The sequence below is a fragment of the Balaenoptera ricei genome, chromosome 8 (assembly GCF_028023285.1).
Source record: "Balaenoptera ricei isolate mBalRic1 chromosome 8, mBalRic1.hap2, whole genome shotgun sequence".
NCBI lineage: Eukaryota > Metazoa > Chordata > Mammalia > Artiodactyla > Balaenopteridae > Balaenoptera > Balaenoptera ricei.
In genome coordinates, this window is record NC_082646.1 from 74,164,725 (window position 1) to 74,189,502 (window position 24,778).

Here is a 24,778-nt window from a genome sequence, read left to right on the forward strand (position 1 = left end):
ATCCTTTTCCATTATAGGTTATTACAAGATACTGAATATAGATCTCTGTGCTATATAGTAAATCCTTGTTGTATATCTAAATAACTATCCCTTTGAAACTCAGAAAAAAAGTTATTTACAAGTGCTTTATTAACTGTAAAGAGCTATAGAAACAAAGTAACATGGTTGTCAAACAGATCTCTGCCTCACTTGTCTTTTTTGCTCTAAACGTAGCAACTAGCCCTTGATTATAAAATGTCTTAGTCTCTATTATTATTTTTTTAATAACAGAAACATATGAGGATGGTGAGAAACACACTGGATTCTTATAAAAGACCCACATCCAAAATTCTGTGTGACCTTTAGGCAAGTCAATTTCCTTACCAAGAAAATGAAGGGGGTGATAGTACTGCTTTATACGTTTGTGGATTTAAACATTCATTGAGAACCTCCAGATGCCAACATATTTCATAATTTTCTTTTATCTACTAGGGCACAGGGAACATTTTCCATATCACTGGTGGATATTTTACAGCACCATTTTATTTATTTATTTATTTATTTATTTAAAAAATAAATTTATTTATTCATTTATTTAATTTTTGGCTGCACTGGGTCTTCGCTGCTGCACGCAGGTTTTCTCTAGTTGCTGAGAGCGGGGGCTACTCATTGTTGCGGTGCACGGGCTTCTCAGAGCGGTGGCTTCTCGTTGCAGAGCACGGGCTCTAGGCGCGCGGGCTTCAGTAGTTGTGGCTCCCGGGCTCTAGAGCGCAGGGTCAGCAGTTGTGGCTCACGGGCTTAGTTGCTCCACAGCGTGTGGGATCTTCCCCGACCAGGGCTCGAACCCGTGTCCCCTGCATTGGCAGGCAGATTCTTAACCACTGGGCCACCAGGGAAGACTTACAGCACCATTTTAAATAGATGCATAGCAATTCATTGTATGAAGGTACCATGACTAATAAAACCAAGAAGTGGTAAGTTTTTTTTCCTTGGTTTGATTTCTGAAATAGAAATAATCTCCTCAGCAACCCTTTGAGCTTAGGTATTCCAAAGTGTCAGAATGTAGTGTGCACTCAATAAATGTAAGCCATTATTACTACCATAGCCACTATTACTATTACCACTCAGGTTCCAGTCAGTTATCCAAGTTCTGTTGACTATCTTAAGTTTTTAAAAATGTTTCTCTGGAAGCCAGGAAAAAATGCTGTTATAGGTATATTTTAAAATCACCTCCTTGTTTTCCAAACACCTCCAAACATTCTGATGAATGGGTATTAACATATCAGTACACATGTGCTGTCACTCAGCAGCTAGTTTTCATAAATGCCTGAAAAATTAGAAACCTTCTGGCCAGTAACCATACACCTTGCTATAATAAAACAAAGGGTTTCCCAAAGAGGCATAAACCCAAGGTCTCTAGCAAATCCACGGACCCAGATGGTTTTGCGGAAAAAAAGTAGACTGATAGTCAAAAGAGAGAGGTCCAACTCTGACTCACTCCTTTGAATCAAAGACTCACTCCTTTGAATCAAAGACCCTCTACCCTCTCAGAGCCTCCGTTTCCCCAACTGTAAAACAGGAATAAGACTGCCTGGGCCATCTGCCCTATAGGCTGGATGGGAGGATTGGGTGATCCCATGTCTGAGGCACCCTGTGACCTAAAAAGCACCAGGGATCTGTAAAGAATATCACAGTCTCCCTCTGATCCATCCAGACACTTACCAGGCCCCATATCTGCTCTCTTCTAGTCCTCACCAGCCCCTCCCTCCCTCTGGGTGGGCAAGGGCTTTGGCCACATAAACATCGACTGCAATGTTCAAAATTAGCAATCATCTCCACACAAGGTAAAGAGATGTGGGGACTGGAATCCCAGTTAAAGGGTCACCAGCATACAAACATCAGACTCAGCAGGGACCGTAGCAGGGAGCCCCCAGGTCAACCACCTTCACACTAGCCTCAAACTCACCTGATGACAGCATGGAGGTGAAGTGAGATGTTTCTCTTCATGCATCTCCTAAATGCCCTGCACTGTGCTGAGTCCTGGGGTAAAAGAACCAACTTAAGTGTTTATGGTCTCACCACATGGTTCTCAGCCCTGGCTGTACATTAAAATCACTGGGAGCTTAAAGAAAACACTGCCAGGGACACAGCCTCAGAGATTCTAATTCATGTATTTATTTTATGATCAGCTACCACAAGAAAGATACTCCCTTTTAGAAAACAACCCCCCAAAATCTCATCCATTACTAGTTAGGTAAATCACAATACAACTGTATAAGGACATACTATGCAGCCATTAAAACTGATGAGGTAAATGTTAATTAATGATATGGAATAGATATCATTATTAAAAAATACGAAATAGGGGCTTCCCTGGTGGCGCAGTGGTTGAGAATCTGCCTGCCAATGCAGGGGACACGGGTTTGAGCCCCAGTCTGGGAAGATCCCACATGCCGCGGAGCAACTGGGCCCGTGAGCCACAGCTACTGAGCCTGCGCGTCTGGAGTTTGTGCTCCGCAACAAGAGAGGCCACGACAGTGAGAGGCCCGCGCACCGCGATGAAGAGTGGCCCCCGCTTGCCGCAACTGGAGAAAGCCCTCGCACAGAAACGAAGACCCAACACAGCTAAAAATAATAAATAAATAAATAAATTTATTTATTTTTTAAAAAAATACAAAATACTTTAAACTGTATTATCCTAGTTTTCTTAAAACACACACACATAGATACACAACAAAATGTTAACAGTGATTATCTCTGGGTGACAGGATTACAAGAGATTTTTACTCTCTTCCTGTTGCTCATATACATTGTCTAAATTTACAACAATGAACATGAACAACTTTATAATACGAAAAGTAATTTTTTTTAATGCTTGGAGTAAAGCTCCAGTTTTGCCACCATTAAAGCTTCTAGCCAAAATTGTGTCCTCCCGCTAGCAAAGTATGTTGGGTGGGTCTCCATTCTAGGACACATTCTATTCACAGGCGCAGTACAGCTGCTTGTTGGCTGGCCCATCCCACCTGGGGCAGGGGCTGTACTGCCAGCTGCCTCCCTGGGCCCCGGGGCCAGCCCTTGAGCGGGTGGGGCATCTGTACTCAAGAAGGACCTGAGGCTGCAACCACAGCAGGGTCTGTTTGGCCAGAGCCCCAAGGCTCAAGGGAAAGCCTCTGGAATTTCGGCAAGGTATCTGGCCTTCTGAAGTGAGTGACATCTTGGTCCCCACCACCTAGGCCTTCAGAAACAAGGCCTTCGGTAATGAGTTACCGAACCGCAGGCAAGGTGAAGATCTGAGCCCAGCCGAAGCCTCTCTGAATCCCTGATTTGGGGCTTCACAGAGGAAGTGAGAGTGTTCCTCCAGAGCTTGTCCTGTTTGAAGTATTCTCCTTGTTCCATTCTAACGTCCATCCTATCCCCTTTTTCTCCTCCAGCTCCTCCTCCGATCCAAGGGCAGAAACCAGCCTGGAAAGACAGGCTCAGCCAGAGAAGAGCCAGCGTGGTTTGGGCAGGAGCGCTGGGAAGCAAGGATGGACAGAATGTGCTGTATAGCTCTAAGGAATTCCCCCAACGTCTGGGAGACCCCACTGTTCAACTCACCTCTAAGAAAAGGGAGCTGCTGTCTAAAACCTCACCCTCTGGGCAAGCTCTGTCCAGGAGCTTCCTCTGTAAGATCTCACCTCTGCAGTGAGATGCAATGTTTTCACTCTGGTGGAACAACCAGGCTATGGAGCACATTGTCTTCTTAGAGCAGCTCCGGTTTTTTTTCCCTGTCATGTTTTTTTTCTCACATGACATATACTTTTAAAGCCAGACCCAAGGAGAGGATCAGGTCTGTTTCACTCACTACCATATGCCTAGCTCAAGTGCCATGGTAGACACTCAATAAATAATTGTTGAATGGATGCACACATGCACACCAACCGTTCCTTAAGCTGAGCACCTGGCAGGATGTGGTCACAACCCTCCCACCCCCTGGACCAGTGCACACACAGCTATCTGTTTCCTTCTACTGTCAGGACCATCACACACCCATGTCAAAGCAGACCTGATAGCCCCAGTCCACCTCAGCTGGGGTATCCCCACCCCTCCCATCACTACTCTTGCAGATGAGTAAACATTCTAGAGAGGTGAGGCAACTCCTCCTCCCTGCCTCCATCACCCCACATTTTACAGGAGGGCCAGGTACATCGCCCTAGAATTGTTTCCCTCCATGTCAACTCCCCGTCCAACAGCCTTCAGTGGCTCCCCATGACCCAGAGAATCAGGCGATGCTCCTCGGTCCAGCATCCAAGGCCTCCCAACCCACCACCCTCCTTGCTTCCCAACCAAGCTCCCACTCACTCCTCACCTCCAAGAAACCTCCACTTCAGCCCAGACCCGCCATCTTCACACCATTGCTCACGCCTCCCCCTCTTCTCCCCACCCGCTCAGTCCTGCTGGTTGCTCCTCTTCAGACTTCCTCCACCTCTTGTTTTCTGTGCCCCTATTCATCCCTCACCACCCCTTGCTGTAGCTCTCCGTGTAAGAAAGAGTGACTTCAACCAGATGGTAGACAAGGACAGTGTCATCCTGGCCTCTTCTCTGTGTCCACTCAGGGTTCAGCATCATGCTGCATACACAGCAGATATGAAATACACACCTGACTGGTTAATCCTCACACTGCTCCAAACTCAGAGCCTTCTACCCTTCGCTCAGCGTCCAAGGCCAAACGTGGTAACAGTGCCTAACTGCCCAGACTGTGGCCCAGTCCCTGCTCTAGGGCCACTGGCACCTAAGGCAAAGCACAGGGGCTTGAGGGCAGACAGACCTGTGGTCAAATCCTGGCTCTACTAATTCCTAGCTGGGCAAACTAAGCAAGTTATTCAACCTCTCTGAGCCTTGGTATCCTTGTCTGCAAACTTTCCTTCCACTTCAGGCTGCTGTGAGGACGAAACAAGATAATACAAGGTGCTAGCACCCAGTAGATGTAAGGCAAAGCTTTCCTCTCCCCCTTTGCCACCCCAACAAAAGCACACCGGCTCAGATGTGCATGAAACCTCATCTCCCCTCACCTCTAGTTGGCTCCCTAAGACAGGAAACAAAGCCTGAATTTACTCTCACCCACCCCCTGCCCCCAAAGCAGCGAGGTCTCTGGAAGAGGTCTTTGTTAACACAACGTTAGTTTAAAGGCTTCTTTATGGGCCAGATACACTGTTTCTGTTTGTAAGAGGGAGGGAGAAAAAAAGGGGGATGAGAGAGAATCAGCCTACAGCTTAACATCACTTAATGCTGATAACAGGCCCTTTGTTCACATCCTTCAATTAAATTCTACAGTAATTAGCGGCCACCTACTCCTGTTGCTTGAGGGAAACAAGGGAGCAAGAACAAGGCATGGTCCTTGTTCACAGAGACCCAGACACAAAACAGTTATCAAGTAACATAAGACAGAAAGTCACACACAGGGAAAAAGAGCAAACCCAACCTTGACCGTCACTGACGAGTCATGGAGAAAAATGGCAAAGCGGTAGCAGGCTAAATGCTGTGCATGTGTTCTTCTGTTCTTTCAGTTGATATATGTGTGTACCTTGCTGTGTTCAGAAAAAAAGACCCGCAGCATCATTTTGGGGATGCATGGCTCTATAATTTAGTTATCTGGTACCTGACGGTTGGACAGCTAGGTTGTTTTCAATTTCCTAGTCTTATATACAAGGCTACAAGGAGCATCCCTGTACATGAACCTCTGCGATTTTGTCTACCTACCCTGGAAGGATAGAGCCACTGTGATGGAACTGCTGGGTGTCTGTATTTTTGATTATCTCGTTAAACAACAAAACTATCCTATGTGCATACAGAGGGTTTTACCCTTTCCCAGAACATATAAACATGCACTCACACACATACACACAAAAATGTGCTTCGTGTCCTCCTCTGTGCCCAGTTCAGGCTCATATCATCTCTCACTTAGATCATCACAGCAGTCCCCTAGCAGGTCTCCCTGCCATTCGTCAAGTCACGCCCTGACACGGACACCAGAATGAGGTTTGTAAACTACTGACCAGATTCTGCGCTCTGTTGCCTCAAGTCACTCTACCCAAGGCCAACACCCTCAGGGTGAAACCCCAAAACACCTAGCCCACCTCCTGCCTGGTCCACAGGGCGGCCTCTCCCCCACATGCCCACAACCCCACCTTCACCCCTTGGCACAGTCCTACAATGCCAAGGTGTGTCTGCCTCTAGCTGGCACCTCTACCTTATACCCCTACCTTTCTTATCTCTGCCCCACTCAAGTGTCACCAGTTCTGGGAAGCCTCCCCTGACCTCCCAGAGTTGAGTACCAATATACCTGCTGGGTGCTTCTAGCAAAGCACTTGCCAGACTGCCATGTTCACGATATCCATCCACTCACATATCCCTCCACCATTACCTCCATCTCTGGGCTCCACGAGGAAGCAGACTACATTCTATCCATCTTTAGATGCCTGGCTCTGGGACACAGTAGATCTAACAGAGGTTGGTTGGTTAAATGAATAAATATGAATGCACAAGAGCACGTGATCTTTAACTCCTGAAAACAACTCTGGGAGGCAGGCAAAGCTAGATGGTTACTCCCACTTTACAGACATGGAATTTGAGGCCAGCATGCTCAAGGTCACATAGTCAGTCAGTGATAGAACCAGGATAAAGCCCCAGCTCTCCTGACTATTGAGCCCAATAATCAGAGAACTGAGGTGACACAAACCATACATCACCATAGCTCCCTGAAATTAAATCTTCCATTCTTTTCTCTTTCTAAGGCCTTTCAATCATTATCATTGTTTTCAATGAGAGGTATTTGCAAAATACTCAAGTCTCTGAGAACTTGGCCCTAATAAACTCAGCAACATGAAAGGAAGACATATTCATTCTCCCCTTCTTGATCAGAGATTGGTTATCTGGATAATCTCAAATCAGAGCAATTTTTTTTTTTGTCTATAAATAATTCCCATTCGGATACCAAGTATCCCATTCACAGGCAGGCAGGTCTATCCGTAAGCAGTCTGTGTACATGGGGTCTCTACATCTTGTGAGGCTACCCTGTGTCTGTTACCCAGCTGCCACCACAAGGAGTGGCTACATCAATGAGCTAAGTCAGTGGCTGAGAAGCAAGGGATCCTGCCAGGGACAGATTGAAGCGAGGCAGGAAGTGCCAGGCAGGACAAGGAACCCCTGGGACCTCCCTGATCCACTGTATGTCTTCGATTCCTGTTACCTCCAAAGAAATCGGTCCAGTGCTGAGCCTACAGAGAGAAATACTCCACACAGAAAAATGCTGTATCAGACCTTTGGAAAGAGTTGCAATGGCCGAAACAGCTAACATGTGTTGAACACTCACAGTACATCAGACATTGTTCTAATGCTTTATGAGGATTAACTTTTCACAAGAAACCTATGAGGCGGGTGCTATTCTTAGGGCATGTCTAGGGCCACACAGTTAGTGGTGGAGCAAGGATTCAACCAGAGTCAGCCTGGGTCCTCAGGGGACGGTGGTTAGGGAATTCCCAAACTCTCCCCTGGTGTGGTCTATTCCCCTGGACCACAGCCGCCACCCACAGGGCATTCCTGGCAGACGGCAGAATGTACACAAAGGCATGGAGGATGAAAGCCAGTGAGACAGCAGGGAGGAAAACTGTTCTCTGAGGTAGAGTTATGCTTTTCTTTGGCTTGGTTTTGCGGAGTAGGGGAGAAAAGACAGGCAAGATAGAGCCAATTGATGAAGGGTCTTACGCAGACTTTGGACTTAATCTAAATGAGTAGAGGTGCACCAAGTGCCCAGGACTTAGCCACAGTAGGCCTTCAATAAACAAAAGTTCCTTTCTCCTTGTGCAGAGAGATCAATGGGGACTCACTTAGGTTTTCTAAGCCAAGGAGTGACAAAATCAGATGTGCAAAAAAAAAAAAAAAAAAAAAAATTCAGATTTGCATTTTAGAAAGAATGTTGCTCTGTTCATCTTGTAGTCTCAGATGAAGCCTTGAAGGGTGAATGCAATATTGATGATGATCAGAACACAATATTAAAATGACATAGGGCTTCCCTGGTGGTGCAGGGGTTAAGAATCCGTCTGCCAATGCAGGGGACACGGGTTCAAGCCCTGGTCCGGGAGGATCCCACATGCTGCGGAGCAACTAAGCCCATGCACCACAGCTGCTGAGCCTGCACTCTAGAGCCTGCAAGCCACAACTACTGAGCCCGCATGCTACAACTACAGAAGCCCGCGTGCCTAGAGCCCATGCTCCGCAACAAGAGAAGCCACTGCAGTGAGGAGCCCGCGCACCACAACGAAGACCCTACGCAGCCATAAATAAATAAATAAATAAATTTTTAAAAAATTAAAAATAAATAAAATAACATAATATAATGATAAATGCATTTCTGTGGTATTTACTATGTGCCAGGTACTATCTTTATTACGTTATGTATGTTAAATTAATTTAATTCTCATAACAATCCTGTGAGTTAGACGCTATTCTTATCCGCATTTTGCAAATGGGGAAACTGAGGCCCAGAATGGGAAGTGTTACCACTGGGATTCCAACCCAGCTGGTCTGACTTTATAGCCAGGCCTCCTAAGTCCCAGGCAGCCCTGTCCAAGGGGAGGAAGAGCTTCTTATATATAGCACCTGTGATGATACTCCAGCCCGGGTTACAGGGATGTCTCCCAGCCACCTCCAGCCCCTCACCCCAGCACTCCTCTCTCCCACCATCGCCAAGTTAGCCAAATGCAAACCACACCCCAGGCTGGAAACACCATTTTCCCACAAGAGGCTGGTAATATTAGAGGGGAAAAAAGGAGCTGCAATAAGTTGGCTCTTGAGCCACAAAGAGAAAATGAAGGAATGAGGAGGAGTGGGCCACCAGATCCCCTAGATTGCAGGGTGGAAAAGTGTTCAATTAAAATGCATTCTGCCCGAACTCGGCAGCAGCATCTCAACAGAGCCTCCATTGTTCCTGTCTAAGCTGCTGCTGCCCACAGCCCACACGCGGCAACGGAACAGGCTGTCGTCATGGAACCGGAATGTGGGGTCCTGGCCCTCAGACAGCACCAGAAACACCACTCTGTTTACCCACGTTGCCCCTATTTAAAAACAAAACAAAAAACCCCACTCCACCCTTGGACCTTCAGCATCCAAGACCCCGGGGAAGGACAGACGGTGGTGGGAGGACGCTCCTTAGGCCGGCTGTGCGCGGCGGGTCTGCCAGAAGATTCCCAGTGAGCCAGCCAGGCTGGGAGAGACAGGCCTCCCCCAGGATGCTCGGAAAGTACCCTTGGGAATATATAAAAATCAGATACAAACAGCCATCTGTGTGGGGCATAAACCTCCCTGGAAGGATCCCAGGCCCCTTCAAAAAATCTTTATGCCCGAAGAATCTGGAATGTTTGGCCAAGGGCTCGGAGTCCAGGCGCTGTTCATGCAGGCTCCCTGCATAAAGAGAAATCCTGCAGGGCAGAGACAGGGCTGTGTGTCCAGCCAACTCTGGGACAGAGGCAAGCTGAGGCCGGCCGCTGGCCATGGTTACAGTGTCCCCGCCTCCACCCCAACCCAGGTAAGGGGTGCTCCAGAGGCAAGGGCCTGAAGCCAGGCTCATCCAGTGCGTTGAGCTCAGAAACATGATGTCAAGGGTGACTGGCACATTCAAGGTGCTGACTTGTCCCCGCTCTGCTCTACAGAGGTCCCAAGGACAGGTTTAATCAGTAACTCCAGACAAGAGCAAGAAAGAGAGTTTGAGGTACTCAGAAACCCATTCATCAGTTCTAGGAGAATGTGAAACCTGTGCTACCTGGGCCCCCCAATAAACCCATTTTTAAAACCCATTCTCCTAGGTAGCCCTCTGACTTCAGGTTTGTGACCCTTGGCAGGTCACAGGTGGCCCTTCACGCTCTGGCTCTGGCCTACCTCTCAGGCTTCACCTCCCTTATGACGCCCCCCACCCCACACACACACACTCCCTATTGCTCCTGTGATACGAACTACCTAGAGTTCCTGGACTCTACATACTATTAGAAGACACTGCCTTACCTTCTCCTAAAGGCTTTTCTCCCCTTCCTCATCTGGCTAACTCCTCACCCTCAGGACCCCACTCCAACTTCATGTACTCTACAAAGCTTTCCTTCACCTTCCCAACTAGCCGATCACTCTGAGTAATAGAGGAAGAACTACAAAGAGCCTCTTGGGACACTAGTAAACTTTTTCCTAATTGGGAGGAAGCGAGGGGTAGGGGATAAAAGGGGTGAGAGAGAATACAACTAACTCCTTGTATTTCAGAACTAAAAGCAATGAGGGAAGTCAGGACATAGAAGATTTCAACTCAAGCTAAAAGGGAACTTTCTAACAGTGAGGATGTGACAATTAAAGGAGGGGCTGCTTGGTCAGGTAGCAGGCTCTTCCTGTTATTCAAAGGAACCCATCAGAGGCAATTTGATCAGCACTGCTGCTGAAGGGATCTCTGCACGGGGTGAGTGGATAAACTGCATCAGAGACCACATCAGCGTCCCAAGACCTCTGCATAAAGGCCTGAGATTTTGGGGGTGGAGAGAGGGGGGAGAGATGCTCATGAATGAATGAACGCTCCTACAAGGTAGGTGTTCTTACTAGCTCTATTATAGATGTGGAAACAGAAGCTCAGAACAGAAACAGAAAAGTTGACTCACTTGTCCAAGGTCAAACAGTCAGCAAGGGGGCTTCCCTGGTGGCGCAGTGGTTGAGAATCCGCCTGCCAATGCAGGGGATACGGGTTCGAGCCCTGGTCTGGGAAGATCCCACATGCCGCGGAGCAGCTAGGCCCGTGAGCCACAGCTACTGAGCCTGCGCGTCTGGAGTTTGTGCTCCGCAACAAGAGAGGCCACGACAGTGAGAGGCCCGCGCACCGCAATGAAGTGTGGCCCTCGCTCGCCGCAACTAGAGAAAAGCCCTCGCACAGAAACGAAGACCCAACACAGCCAAAAAAAAAAACAGTCAGCAAGGGACAAGATGGGATTAAAAACCAGTCCTGTCTGAAGGAAACAACCTAAATGTCCATCGACAGATGAACAGATAAAGAAGATGTGGTATATATATATATATATATATATACATACAATGGAATACTACTCAGCCATATAGAAGAATGAAATAATGCCATGTGTAACAACATGGATGGACCTAGACAGTACCATACTAAGTGAAGTAAGTCAGAAAGAGAAAGACAAATACCATATGATATCACTTATATGTGGAATCTAAAATATGACACAAATGAACTTATCTACGAAACAAACAGACCCACAGACATAGAGAACAGACTTGTTGTCAAGGGGGAGAAAGGGTTGGGGAGGAATGGATTGGGAGTTTGGGATTAGCAGATGGAAACTATTATATATAGAATGGATAAACAACAAGGTCCTACTGTATAGCACAGGGAACTATATTCAATATCTTGTGATAAACCGTAATGGAAAAGAATATATATATGTATAACTGAATCACTTTGCTGCATACCAGAAACTAACACAACATTATAAATCAACAATACTTCAAAAAAAAAAAAAGTCCTGTCTGACACCCTCCTTAACTCTGTGATGCCATCTTCTTTGACCAAAAGAAGTGTCGGGGCATCCTACACCACAAATATTCTGGGTGCCAGCAGACTGGGCACCTCCTCACCCTGTCTACATTTTCCTCCGTCTGGGCTCCTCAAGGCAGATGCCTCTGCCCCATTCACCTAGAAATGCCCAGCACCTGGCCCAGGGCTGGCACACAGCAGGTGCCCACCAGACATCTGTGAATAAATCAACCCACTTTGAGGCCCTTGGTCCATCCTTATATTTTTATTTCTTTATGTACCGCTTCACATACTGCTCTTCATTTTACTGGATATGAGAAAGGGCAGAAGTACATAAAAATTGAAATAGAAATGGACCTTGCCTTGAAGAAATCTATAACCAGGTGAAGGGGGGAGATGTCGACACAAAAAGTAATATGAAGCAGGACAGTCACGTGAGCAGCACATACAGCGCCGGAAGAGTGAGGGGGAAGAGTGCGGCAGGGGGTGGCAGGGCTGCACACAGGTAGACATGGGCAGGTTAGAAGGGAGAGGAAAGTGGGAAGCCTGCTCATTCCCTCATTCATTCAACATTAACTTTTAAGGTTTTCTTTGACAGACACTGTGCTGAGTGCTAAGAATACAGAGATGAATGAATAAAACATGAGAACTCACAGGTTAATGTGGAGACAGAGAAGCATTAGTGTAAACTGAGGTGATAGGTAGCAGGAGAGGATGCTAGGATATAAGCTCCACGAGCACAGACACCTTTGCTTCGTTCACTGCTGTACTCCCCAGCACTTATAACACTGCAGGCTCATAAAAGCTTCTCATGACATAACTTGATGAATAAATGAATGAAAGCACCAACAAAGGGATGTCACAAAGCCTCAGTGGAGGCAGGTCAGGGAAGGTTTCCTGAGGGAATGTCTGAGTCTTAAGGATGCATCGGAGTTACCTGGATGGAAAGGGGGCATTGCTGGTGCTGGGAACTGCAAAAGCAAAGGCACAGAAGGAAGAAAGTGCTACAAACACTACGATGTTGTTGGGTTGTGCTCAGGCCAAGGCGAACACTGTGATCCGATAGGACACAGATCACATATATAGAAGCCCCAAGTTAAGAACACCTTGGGGGTTTCCCTGGTGGCGCAGTGGTTGGGAATCCGCCTGCCAATGCAGGGTACACGGGTTCGAGCCCTGCTCTGGGAGGATCCCACATGCCACGGAGCAACTAAGCCCGTGCACCACAACTACTGAGCCTGCGCTCTAGAGCCCGTGAGCCACAACTACTGAAGCCTGCGTGCCTAGAGGCCGTGCTCCGCAACAAGAGAAGCCACCACAATGAGAAGCCCGCTCACCTCAACAAAGAATGGCCCCTGCTCACAGCAATTAGAGAAAGCCTGCGCGCAGCAACGAAGACCCAATGCAGCCAAAAATAAATAAAATAAATAAATTAAAAAAAAAAAAAAGAACACCTTGGAAGGCCCTGATCTGGAGGCACGTTAGGATGAGGTCTTTGGGCCCCTGGAGAGAGGACAGGACCAAAGCAGGACAACCATTCAGAACCAACTGCACGAGTCCAAGTTTGAGCTGGTGACGTCAGGGCCCTCAGTAGGCACCAGAGCAAGGCACTGTGCAGGAACCTTCACCAACCACAGATGCCAGACCCCACTGGGGAGGCAGATGGCCAAAATGAGCCACAAAACACCGTGAGCATGCGGGAGAAGGGCAGCCCCATCACAGCCCTCATAGGAATGCTGCAAAACTGCTTGGGGGAGATGGGAGCAGAACCATGTCACATCTTGTACACAAACCAAAGCAGGGACTCCTGTGACTGGCTGGGGGCAAGGAGGAAGTCAGGGAGAGAAACCAGAAAAAATGCCCACGATTTATTTCATTTGCACTTTGAACACACGAGAACCGGGAAGACACCCTGGCCCAAGAGTGGAGAAACCTGGCTGCAATCCCAACTATCACCAATGACCTGAGTGACCTTGGACAGGTTACCTCACCCCTGGAGCTCAGCTTCCCCATCTATAAACCGAGCTGCCACCACGGGCCCCAGCCCATCCCACCCCTAACAGCATCCTGGAAAGGCTCTAACAGATAAATACCAGCTCTGTATGGTACTTTATAAAGCACCTACTGTGTGCTCTTCCTTGTACCAGAGGGGAGGCAGGAAAGGGACATGCCCAGCCCCTGCCCCCAGGAAAGGTTTTAACAAGGGTCCCAAGCAGGCAGTGCGGGAATCCGGGGAGAGCATTCTCAGGACATTCTCCGGCCAGTCTGACTGCCCATTCCAGCCCAGGGAGGGGGAGAGGAAGTAGTGAGCTGTTTTACAATCCGTCAAATTAATTGCCCCAAATGGGAAATTTACAGGCATCCCTACAGCCTCCTGTGTATCCCATAATCTCCCACGGTCCTAATCTCCTGAGAAAGAATGTGTGGGCTGTAATCTTTCCAGCCCACTGTTCTCAGGGGCAATGCCTTGGAAAAACCTCAGTCCCTACCAGTGGTCACCCCCAACCAAAAGTCCACCAGCTGGGGGCCGGCCAGGGCCTGACTCCACCCACCAGGAGCCAGCTCAATTGACCTTGACCTAAGACTCTGGCCTCAGCAAGGAGACCTGCCCAACCAGCCCCTTTGGTAAATACAACTTTGCTCTCTCCTCCTTTACCTTCTTAAGAGGAATAGCCTGCCGGGAGACAGAACCAGGAAAAATGTCAACTGGGCTGACTCATCCATGGAGTAAGGTGAAAACCTGGAGGAGGTGTCAGGCATTGGTTCTAACCTCAGCTCACCCTAAACCTGCTAGGAAACCCTCTTCCCATCTGGGCCTTACCTTCATCTGAGAAATGAAAAGAATGTAAAACAGCCTCCCCAAAACTTCTCACCCTGCCTCTTCCTGCCCCATGTTCCACCAGCAAACTGCAGTAAACCCGGGTCCCTTTCAACCATGAGAGAGCTTCGTGCTCTATTGCCAGGAAGGGAAGAGTCTTCCAGCTGGCAGGCAACACCCCACCCCAATAAGGAGACTCCCTACCTACCCCAGCATCTGACTCTCTCCCTCCATGTCATTTATACCCCACACACGCCTTTGACTCCTCCAGGACCTTGCCCCCTTCCCTGCATAATGAAATCTTTGTCTAGGCCCTACTCACATGTCACTTCCTCCATGAAGGCTTCCTGGATCTCTCCTTTCTCAACACCTATCCCAGTCTCTCCTTTTGCCTCCTCCACTCATGGGCCTTGAAGGCAGGGGACTCTCTTGCTTATCGCTAGTGATGGGGAATTCACTTTATCACAAAATATTTCACAGGGCTCCGCACAAACCTGGAGTCAGTTCTCCAAAGCACCTCACCTAACAAGTCCTCGATCACCACTGCGTGAAATTTCCTAGACATGGAACGGCCAAGCTCCTTGAAGTTGATTACACTCCTGGTGGCCAGAGCTGCACCCATTAACAACCAGTGTTTGAACCCTCTCTCCTTGACAAAGCATTTTCTCACTTACTACCTGATAAAAGGCCAACAGGTGAGGGCCTGACATGATCCCCTTTACAGAGAGCAAATGCATGTCCAAGGTCACACAGCCGTAAGGGGCTGAGCCAAGGTTCAAACCCAGGTCTTCTAATTCTGATTCTAACCCTGTGTTTGCTCCACCACCCCTGGAGGCACATACAACCCTGGAGTCTGCTGAGGAGATCTGGGTTTGGGAGAGCTACAATCTAAACCCTTCCCTTCTGTACCCCCTCCCAGGACCCATACCCAAAACAGCAGACACAGCCACAGTCAGGGGCTCTGGGCAGAGGAATGATAGAGGGCATTTAGTCCATACTCTCCACTGCTTCCATCTGTGCTTGACTACCTCTGGGGACAGTATCTCACTACATCCCGAGATATGTTAGAAGGTTCTGTTATAAACCTGGAACCAAAACCTTTCTCTGTAGCTTTCCCAGAGAATAAGACTCTTCTACGTGACAGCCCTTCAGATATTTGCAGCCAGCCCCCATTTTCCTGTGGGTCTCCTCTTCCCCACATGAAACACCCCCAGTTCCTGCAGATGTTCTTCAGGAGACAAGGTTTCCAGTGCCCATGACAGTCAGAAGGGCTTAATCTAGTCACATCCCTCTTTAAAGGGTGATCTCAGAAGGGACCCCAATACTCCATCTGTGATCTCCCCCAAGCAGGGCAGCACCACCATCTCCCATGTCATGAGCACTATACTTCCATTAACGCAGGCTAAAACAAAATTAGCATTCTGGCTGGTCACATCATCCTGGAGACTCCTATGGAGTCCATGGTCAATAAACCCCTTTGCCTAGAGCTGCATCTCCAAGAGGACCCTGGCTGTGCTCGGGCATGGACGAAACTCATTCTCCTCAGCTGGATAGAGCAGAAAGCGCAGGAAATTTGGAGTCAGACCTGGGATGGAATCCTGGTCCTGCCACTTATTTACTAAGTGACCCAGACAAATTACTCACCCTCTCCAAATTTCAATTTCCTCAGCTACAAAATGGAGGAATATTTTTACCTCAGCAGGCCGATTTTAGGAATAAATAAGATAAAGTATGTAAGCATCTAGCCAAGAACAAGAGCTTGCCCAAGGTCAAGTAACTGGTTGGGTTGGGATAAGAGTCAAACCAAGCCTGCCAACCCAAAGCTTTGTGGCCTTAGTCACCATGCTCCAGCCTCACCCTGTTTTCTTTGTCCCGCAGCCTTTCCATGCTGAATATCACCCTTGGTTTGTCTTTCTCCCTGCACTGGACTGTAAATTCCTTGACGACATCCTTGTCTTTGTAGCCCCAGAATCTGGCATGGTGCCACCTGGTAGGAGCTAATGAATGCTGATGAACGAATGATCATATGAACAAATTAACTGAACTAATATCAAGAAGACAGGCCCTTTCTCTAATTCCACCAGCACGGGCTGGGTAGCAAGAAGCATTTATTTCATAAGGGTTTTAAGATACTGAATCATGCCAGCACTACCCACTCCCCCTAAAACAGGGAAGCCCATTTCACAGTCCCCATTCTTTCCTCAGGCTCCTCCCCTACCCAGGATATAACAAAGTTCTGCCTTCCCAAACACAAAATCTCCAAGACTGGTGAGGTTTGCTCTAAGCTGCTCCCAGAGCCAGGCTGAGCTGCATGCACTCATATGAGCATTGTTTGGGATGGTCCCTGGTGACCCCAGGATACACAGGTCCTATGTGGGGGGAAGGTTGGTGCCAGGGTTTCTCCAGACCCAGACTGCTGGGGCTTCATTAAAAACATCTTCTCCCTCTTCTCAGGTAATTAATAATGGGAGAAAAAAAAAAATCTGTTCATATTCAACAGGCTGTCTTAAAACCATCCAAGCCACACCTGATGGAACATTCCTGTCTCTCCATCTGTGCCACTGCTTGACGCCACACTGCCCCTGTGACTCATATACTAACCGTTCTTTACAGCCTGGTTGTGAGCTCCCCTTTAGAGCCTTTCCTAGTTATTCCCAAGGCTCTGGAGTCAGTGAGAGCCTTGATTACATCACTTCTGAGCCTTAATTTCCCCCATCCATCATAGGGGCACTCAATCATCAACCTCAAGGTTACAACATGGTTAAGAGTGAAATAACCATTGCGACCACGTGCTACAAACAACAGGTGTTCACTGAACCTCAGTTTCTTTCCTTCCAGTCTATTACATCCTGTGCCCTGAATCAGACTGTTGTCCTGGGCATAGCTCAGCTCCAACTCTGCAGGGAGAACCTCGAGAGATGGACACCATCTCCTCTGGCCACCGCAAGTATTTGTATGGCTTTGAGAACTCAAAGGGCATTCAAGTACCCCTCATGGTTAGTTGGTAAGCCAACCCATTTTAATTCCCCATGGTCAATGTGGACAGGCATGATAGAAAATGTCTATTTTCAGATGATTCCCCAGAAGGGGTGACTGGAAGCCAGCATGGAGATAAATAAGGACACCATGTGGTCCCCACACTGGGGAGGAGTCTCTGGGGACACCCGAGACAGAGCACCCAAGGCCTGTGCCTCTTAGGCCATAGCAGGGAGGCACCACTCAGTGGTTGACGGGCTTCTCAGGCAGAGTCCCAAGGAAAGATTATCACAGAGTTCAGTGAACCATTTAATAAATTCATCCAACACTTATTTTCTCTCACCACACACACAAGAAAAGTAACCATGTGAAGTGATGCATCTGTTAACTACCTCGATTGTGGTGATCATTTCACAATGTGCATGTATATCAAAATGCCAAGTAATACATCTTAAATATATACAATTTTTATTTGTCAATCATACCTCATCAAGCTAAAAAAACTATTTTCTGAACACCTACTTGTTCCAACCACTATTCTAGGCACTAGAGGTACAGCCTTGAACAAAACAGGCACTATTCTGTGTCATCACGGACGTCAAATTCTAGTGGGACTACTGGGCATATACCCTGATAAAACCATAATTCAAAAAGAGTCATGTACCACAATGCTCACTGCAGCTCTATTTACAATAGCCATGACATGGAAGTAACCTAAGTGTCCATCGACAGATGAATGGATAAAGAAGATGTGGCACATATATACAATGGAATATTACTCAGCCATAAAAAGAAACAAAATTGAGTTGTTTGTAGTGAGGCGGGTGGACCCAGAGTCTGTCATACAGAGTGAAGTAAGTCAGAAAGAGAAAAACAAATACCGTATGCTAACACATATATATGGAATCTTAAAAAAAAAAAAAAAGTTCTGAAGAACCTAGGGGCAGGACAGGAATAAAGACGCAGATGTAGAGAATAGACTTGAGGACACGGGGAGAGGGAAGGGTAAGCTGGGACGAAGTGAGAGACTGACATGGACTTGTATATACTACCAAATATAAAACAGAAGCAGCCACATAGCACAGGGAGATCAGGGAGATCAGCTGGGTGCTTTGTGACCACCTAGAGGGGTGGGATAGGGAGGGTGGGAGGGAGATGCAAGAGGGAGGAGATATGGGGATATATGTATATGTATAGCTGATTCACTTTGTTATACAGCAGAAACTAACACACCATTGTTAAGCAATTATACTCCAATAAAGATGTTAAAAAAAAAATTCTAGTGGGAGACAACTAAACAAGTTAAAATTGTAATATGTCTGGGTCGAGTTGAGAATTCTAAAAATAAGAAAAAAAGAAAGTAGGGTTAAGGAAATCTTCTCTGGGGGAGAGGAGTCAAGAAAGGCCACCTTGGCACAGTGGTTAAGAATCTGCCTGCCAATGCGGAGGACACAGGTTCGATCCCTGGTACGGGAAGATCCCACATGCCGCGGACCAACTAAGCCCGTGCGCCACAACTACTGAGCCTGCGCTCTAGAGCCCGGGAACCACAACTACTGAGCCTGCATGCCACAACTACTGAAGCCCGCGCACCTAGAGCCTGTGCTCCGCAACCAGAGAAGCCACCACAGTGAGAAGCCCACGCACCGTAACGAAGAGTAGCCCCCACTCGACACAACTAGAGAAAGCCTGTGCACAGCAACGAAGACACAATGCAGCCAAAAATAAAATAAATTAAAAAAAAAAAAAGAAAGAAAGGCCACCTTGAAGGGGTGACACCTGAGCAGAGACCTGAAAAAAGTGAGGGAGCAGTAGGCTGTGGGAATATCTGAAGGAAAACATCCCAGACAGAGGGAACAGTGAGTGCAAAGCCCCTACAGCTGGTTGTGCTCACGTGTTTGAGGAACAGCAAGGAGGCCAACGTGCCTGGAGCAGAGTGTCAGGGAGAACAGGAGGAAATGAGGTAACGGGGTTCGGGGGGGAGCAAATGACACAGGGCCTTGAGGGCCTCTGTGAGGACTCTGGATTCTCTGTGTGAGATGGGAACCCTTAGGTGGTTTGAGATGATCCAACTTCCACTGTAGAACAATCTCTGGCTACTAATACCAGGGGAGGGGGAGAGAAACACAGGGACCAGCTAGGAGGGTACTGCGATAGTCCAGGCAACAGATAACAGTGGTGAGGACTAGGGTGGTAACAGGCTGTGAGAATGGTCTGATTCTTGACATATTTCGAAGCAGAGCCAGTAGATTTTAAAACTTCCCTGAAAATGTGTCTGATGCCAGGTACTCCTGAGCTTTACCGGCTGCTTGTACTGCGAGACCAAAAGACAAATTGAATTTGGTCTACCAAGCCCCAGCACGGGCATACAAGTGTGGAAAATGCATCACTGCAGGGCTGCAGGCAGGAAGCCACGTGTCTGTGTGCCAAGGGAGGTGGGGATGCTGTCACCTGGCCGGAGGGGCCTCTCCCAGCAGGACTCACCACTACTCCTACCTCCCCGCAGACCCCACCCCCATTCCACCCCCAGCCTCTGAAGGGCTGGGTGACTCAAGGGCAAACTGCTCCTGGCGTTTCAAGGTGGAAAAAGAACTCAAGGAAGCCCAGTGAGGCACTTGGGGATCTGGGTCCAAGCCCGGCTCCTACCACCTCCCACTGTGTGACTCTGGGTAAATCACCTGTGTCTGGGTCTGAGTTCCACATGTGTAAATGAGAATCATAACACACCACCTTGTGAGGGGTTCTTGTGAGGTTTAAATGAATTAACATATGTATCATGCTATGCAAAAGATGGCTTAGAATCACAATACACCAGCCATTCCCAGTCGTGAGACCCTGGACTCACAGCCTCCCTGGGCCCCTGTGTTCTCATCTATAAAATGGGGGGATATCCTGTGATAAACCATAATGGAAAAAAGTATTAAAAAAAAGAATGTGTACATATATATAAATATATATATATATATACACACACGTATAACTGAATCACTTTGCTGTACAGCAGTAATTAACACAACATTGTAAATCAACTATACTTCAATAAAAAAATAAAAAATAATAAATATATATAAAGTGGGGGAGAATGACACCTTTCAGGGTTACCATGAGGATCAAAGCAAATAATCCATACAAAGTGTTGGCCACAAAAAAGCACCTCAATGGCTGTGAAATCCCCTCCAGGCCTCTAAGTGATATTTGATCTGATCCTCTGGAATCCTCTTCCATGCCATCATCTCGTCCCTGCCAACTCTGTCCACCTTTCCCACCTGGGAGGAAGCGGAGGCATCAGGAAGACCCTTGGCTCACACTCTCCCCTCGTGCCACATTCATGTCAGGCTCTGAGCACCGGGAGCCCACTCCTACAGGCTCAAAGTTCCCAGCAATTTTAAACGTGGCCTCGGGCTCCAATTCACCAGAAACAGCCAGCACCTGTGGGTCATCCATGGAGGCTTTTGCTGTCTCAGTTCTGGAGGTTCTCCCTGCTGCTGGCACGGACCTCCCAGAGCCGTTCAGATGAAGGACCAGTGAGCACACAGTAGGTGCCGAAGAAGTGGTTGTTCTGTGGTTACAGAAACAAGCTTGGGGCACCCTCCTGACTCAGGATTGCAGACCCGAAAAACAACACCAGGGGCCACGGTTCCACGGTTCCACCTCACATGACTGCAATGTCATTTCCACACAATTTCCATCATACCCACAACCTCAGTTAAAGTTTAAAAGTCCTGCGCAAGGACCTTCAGCAGATCCTGCATATAAATCATCAACCACAGAAATAAGTCCTGAAGGCCTCAGAGAAATCAGGACGGACCAAAGAAAAATGAGGCAGAGGGCCTAAGAGAAAAGTGAAAGCCTTCTCCATTTTCCTCTTTTCTACTATGCCAGGGTGGGATTTAAGGAAGTTGGGAGGGAGAAGGAACGAGGGAGTAAAGGGTGTTACTGTCTGTCAGATAATTAAGTCTGTGAAGAATTATGATGCGCTGTGGGGAACAAAAGCCTAAATATAGAGTTTTTCCTCAAAGTCTTCTTCATTTGGAGTTACATTTAGTTCCATTAACCTGAGTCCACTAACCTATTTTCATTCCCTTATTTCTCTTACTCTCAGCCCCCGTACCCTTTCCCAGAAGCACACGGGCCTGCGAACCAGACTTCCTCTGTCGGTGGGATGGGGCCGAGGCCACCTGGCGACAGGACTTCTGCACACAGCACAGGCTGAGGAGGGACGAGGTAAGGAGAACAAGGCCGCCCTTGGCAGCTGCCCCTTAGAAGGCCCCAGCGTTTGAGCGAGGGTGAGGGTGGCTCTCGCACTTCCAGGGGGTCAGGTTTTAACTAGGTCACCCCTTGGACACTCACACCACCACTCTCTCTTTATCTCCATCTCTTTCTATTTTAAGGCAGGAGTGCTGCCAGGCAGTGGTGTGGGTTTCCCAGCTTCTCCTCCTCTGGAGGCCAAGCCCTCACCTGCCAGGTGGGATGTCTTTCAGGCTTCAACCTACTTCCTCCAGCCCCACCTCTCGGGACTCCTGAGCCAGAGTCTGGGAGAGTGACCAGCACACCCAGGATATCCCACCTTCCTCCCTCACAACCCCGGGGGCTCCATTACACCCCTCCTTAAGCCCAGATCCACACCACCCTCACGATGAAGCCCCAGCTCCTCTAAGCAGCCCTTCCTGCAGCCTCCTTCCTCTCTCAATGTCCTTGAACATGCCACGTTCTCACCTAGCTCTGCCCATGCTGCTTCCTCTCCCTTGAACATCCAAACTCTCTTTCACCACCCAACAAATCCCTGCTTGTTTTCCAAAGTCCAGCTCAGGCTCCCCGCACCTCCCCCCAGGAAGCTTTCCCTGGCCACCCATCTCTGTGGCCCTCTAATCCCCATGCTTCCCTTATCAAGTCATTTGCACAGTATCCTCTAGTTGTTGATGGCTGTGTCCCCACCAGAGAACAGGCTCCTAAGCTCCTTGAGGCCACCAATGGCACTTTGATTCCTTAACTGAATGCCTACCATTTACCAGATATCTTCTGAGAGCCAGCAATATACCAGTGAACACAACAGACAAAATGCCTGCCCTCATGGAGCTCATATTCTAGTGATAATAATAGTGAACACTCAAGAGTACTTTAGTCAAGGGACTTCCCTGCTGGCGCAGTGGTTAAGAATCCACCTGCCAACGCAGGGGACATGGGTTAGAGCCCTGGTCCGGGAAGATCCCACATGCCACGGAGCAACTAAGCCCGTGCGCCGCAACTACTGAGCTTGTGCTCTAGAGCCCGCAAGCCACAACTACTGAAGCCCGCACGCCTAGAGCCCGTGCTCTGCAACGAGAAGCCACCGCAATGAGAAGCCCGCACACCGCAACAAAGAGTAGCCCCCGCTCTCTGCAACTAGAGAAAGCCCGTGCGCAGCAACGAAGACCCAATGCAGCCAAAAATAAATAAATAAATAAATAAAAATTTATTAAAAGAAAAAGAGTACTTTATTCAAGACTCTTCTGAGTACTTAATGTTAATTCATTTTATCTCCACCACAATTATTATTATCCCCATTTCACAGAGGAAGAAACTGAGGCTCCATATTACATAATTTGCTCAGGATCCACAAGCTAGTAAGTGGTAGGGCTTGGATTCAAACCCAGGCAATCTTCTGCTAAACCATGCTCCCAACCACTGGGCCTTTCTGCCTCCCATAGCTGTTTTCTCTACTCTGCTTTACCCATTTTGGTATCCACAGTGCCCAGGCTAGTGCTTGGCACACACTGAGAGCTCAGTAAAGGTCTGCTAAATGAAGGGACTGCCCCCCCCCCCAGTAATGAATGCTGGTCCCCCTGCCTGAGGCACCCACTCCTCCTCTCATCCCCACCCAGTCCAGCTCACAAGACCCCTCAGTCTTCCCTGACTCATCCAGCCACTGAATTATTTCCTCCTGGACGCTCCTCTCCATGCTGTACCTGCACTACTTACCTGACACTTAATCACACACCACCTGACCATCCTATGGCCTGAAACTGTGTGGACATCTTGTTTCGCCACCTCCCTGATATCCGCCAGAGTACAACAAATATGGTGCCAGGCACACAGCAAAAATGGACACAGAAATACTAAACTGAATCTTGCCTCCCCTCTCCATTTTTCCATTATCACGGGAGCTATTTTTCCCCTTGCCCAGGGGAAGCAAGCCAGGGCCCGGGTCAGACACAACCTTTGCTGCAACTATATCTGAATTGCCTAAATGCATAAGCTGTAACAGCCACGGTCATAATTAGGGTGCAGCTATGGTTAAAACCAGCAAGTAGAGTGGGCCATTTTTAACCCCTTGGGCAAAATACATCAAGCTGTTCAATGCCCTCTATTAGAAAATGCCCATAACTGAGAATCTGAGCTAGGCAGTACCCACAGGTACCCTCTGTGTATATCACAAGACAAGAGTCCCTGCTGGATGTAAGTCAAGGAATCGCCCAAATACGCTTGGACCAGTGCAGCTACTACAGGAAAAAAAAGACAAAATACCCACTGTTAATGGAAATACTTGCTAAAATTGATCGAACTCTAAAATGTTCCAGGGATTGAGTACTTTACATGTATTATTCTCATGCAACCAGTGCAAAAATCCCATGGGGCAGATGCCAGCGCTTGCCCCATTTTATTTAGAGGTTAAATAAAACGACGTGGTCACAAAGTTGGGCTGCCTGTGCGCTTGCCCACAACCCCAGAGCTGCCCTATCTAAAGTCTGGAGTGGAACAGCTGAACTGTATGTGAGCCTGAGTCCAGACGGAAGCACTTAGCACTCAGGGAGGTGGTCCCTCCACCTATCCCACCTGCTAACAACACCCCCGGCAGGTACAGCCAGGGCTGGGAGGGGAATAGGCCTGAGGCCACATCCAGCTCCAGAAAGGCTCAGAGGGGCAGGGTTGGGCGGGGGGGGGGGGGGGGGGGGGGTAGGGAGGGGATATCAATCTTCGGCGGGAAGTAGGCCGAGCTACCAGGCCCTTTTCTCACGTCACACAAGCATGGGTCCGTTGTGGATCTGTCAGAACCCAGTGAGATTGCCCTGCCCGGAGGCTCTGCTTGTGAGCCAAGGACATTTCTGCTCCCTCCCCCAGGTGGCCAGTGCTCCCATCACCACTCCCCTTACAATAACCCTGAGGCGACTATGGGGACAGAAAAGCCAGCCACCTTCTCCCTGCTTCAGCCCACAGACTGCCTCCCTCTCCTCCCACCAGGAATGTCTGAGGACAGGGGCCTGAGCAATGACCCGGAGGCTGCAGGAAAGTACTAGATGTGAGGTTTTCATGCTAACTCTCCTCAAAAGGCCAAACCTTTTCACTATGAAGGGGAGTTGATTTTCAAAATCTTCTTTCCACTTTGAGTGGGACTAGGGGAGGGAGGTGTCCATCCCTAAAAGGAGTCAGGTCCAAAGGAAAGGCTGTTGGTTAAAAGGATCTCTTTCCTC

The 24,778-nt window shown here is 48.3% G+C and overlaps 1 protein-coding gene and 1 long non-coding RNA gene across 10 annotated transcripts in view; one reads left to right on the forward strand and one right to left on the reverse strand.

Moving 5' to 3' along the window:
* PLEKHA7 (pleckstrin homology domain containing A7) overlaps window positions 1-24,778 on the reverse strand; it is a 208,344-nt gene that overhangs the window by 170,627 nt on the left and 12,939 nt on the right. The window lies entirely within an intron of this gene.
* Window positions 21,118-22,797, forward strand: LOC132369872 (uncharacterized). Of its 2 annotated transcripts, none has more exons than XR_009504482.1 (3): window positions 21,118-21,172; window positions 21,433-21,554; window positions 22,343-22,797. It is a non-coding gene; the product is annotated as an uncharacterized LOC132369872 (long non-coding RNA). The 2 variants fall into 2 exon arrangements; XR_009504483.1 differs by lacking the exon at window positions 22,343-22,797 and adding an exon at window positions 21,722-21,799.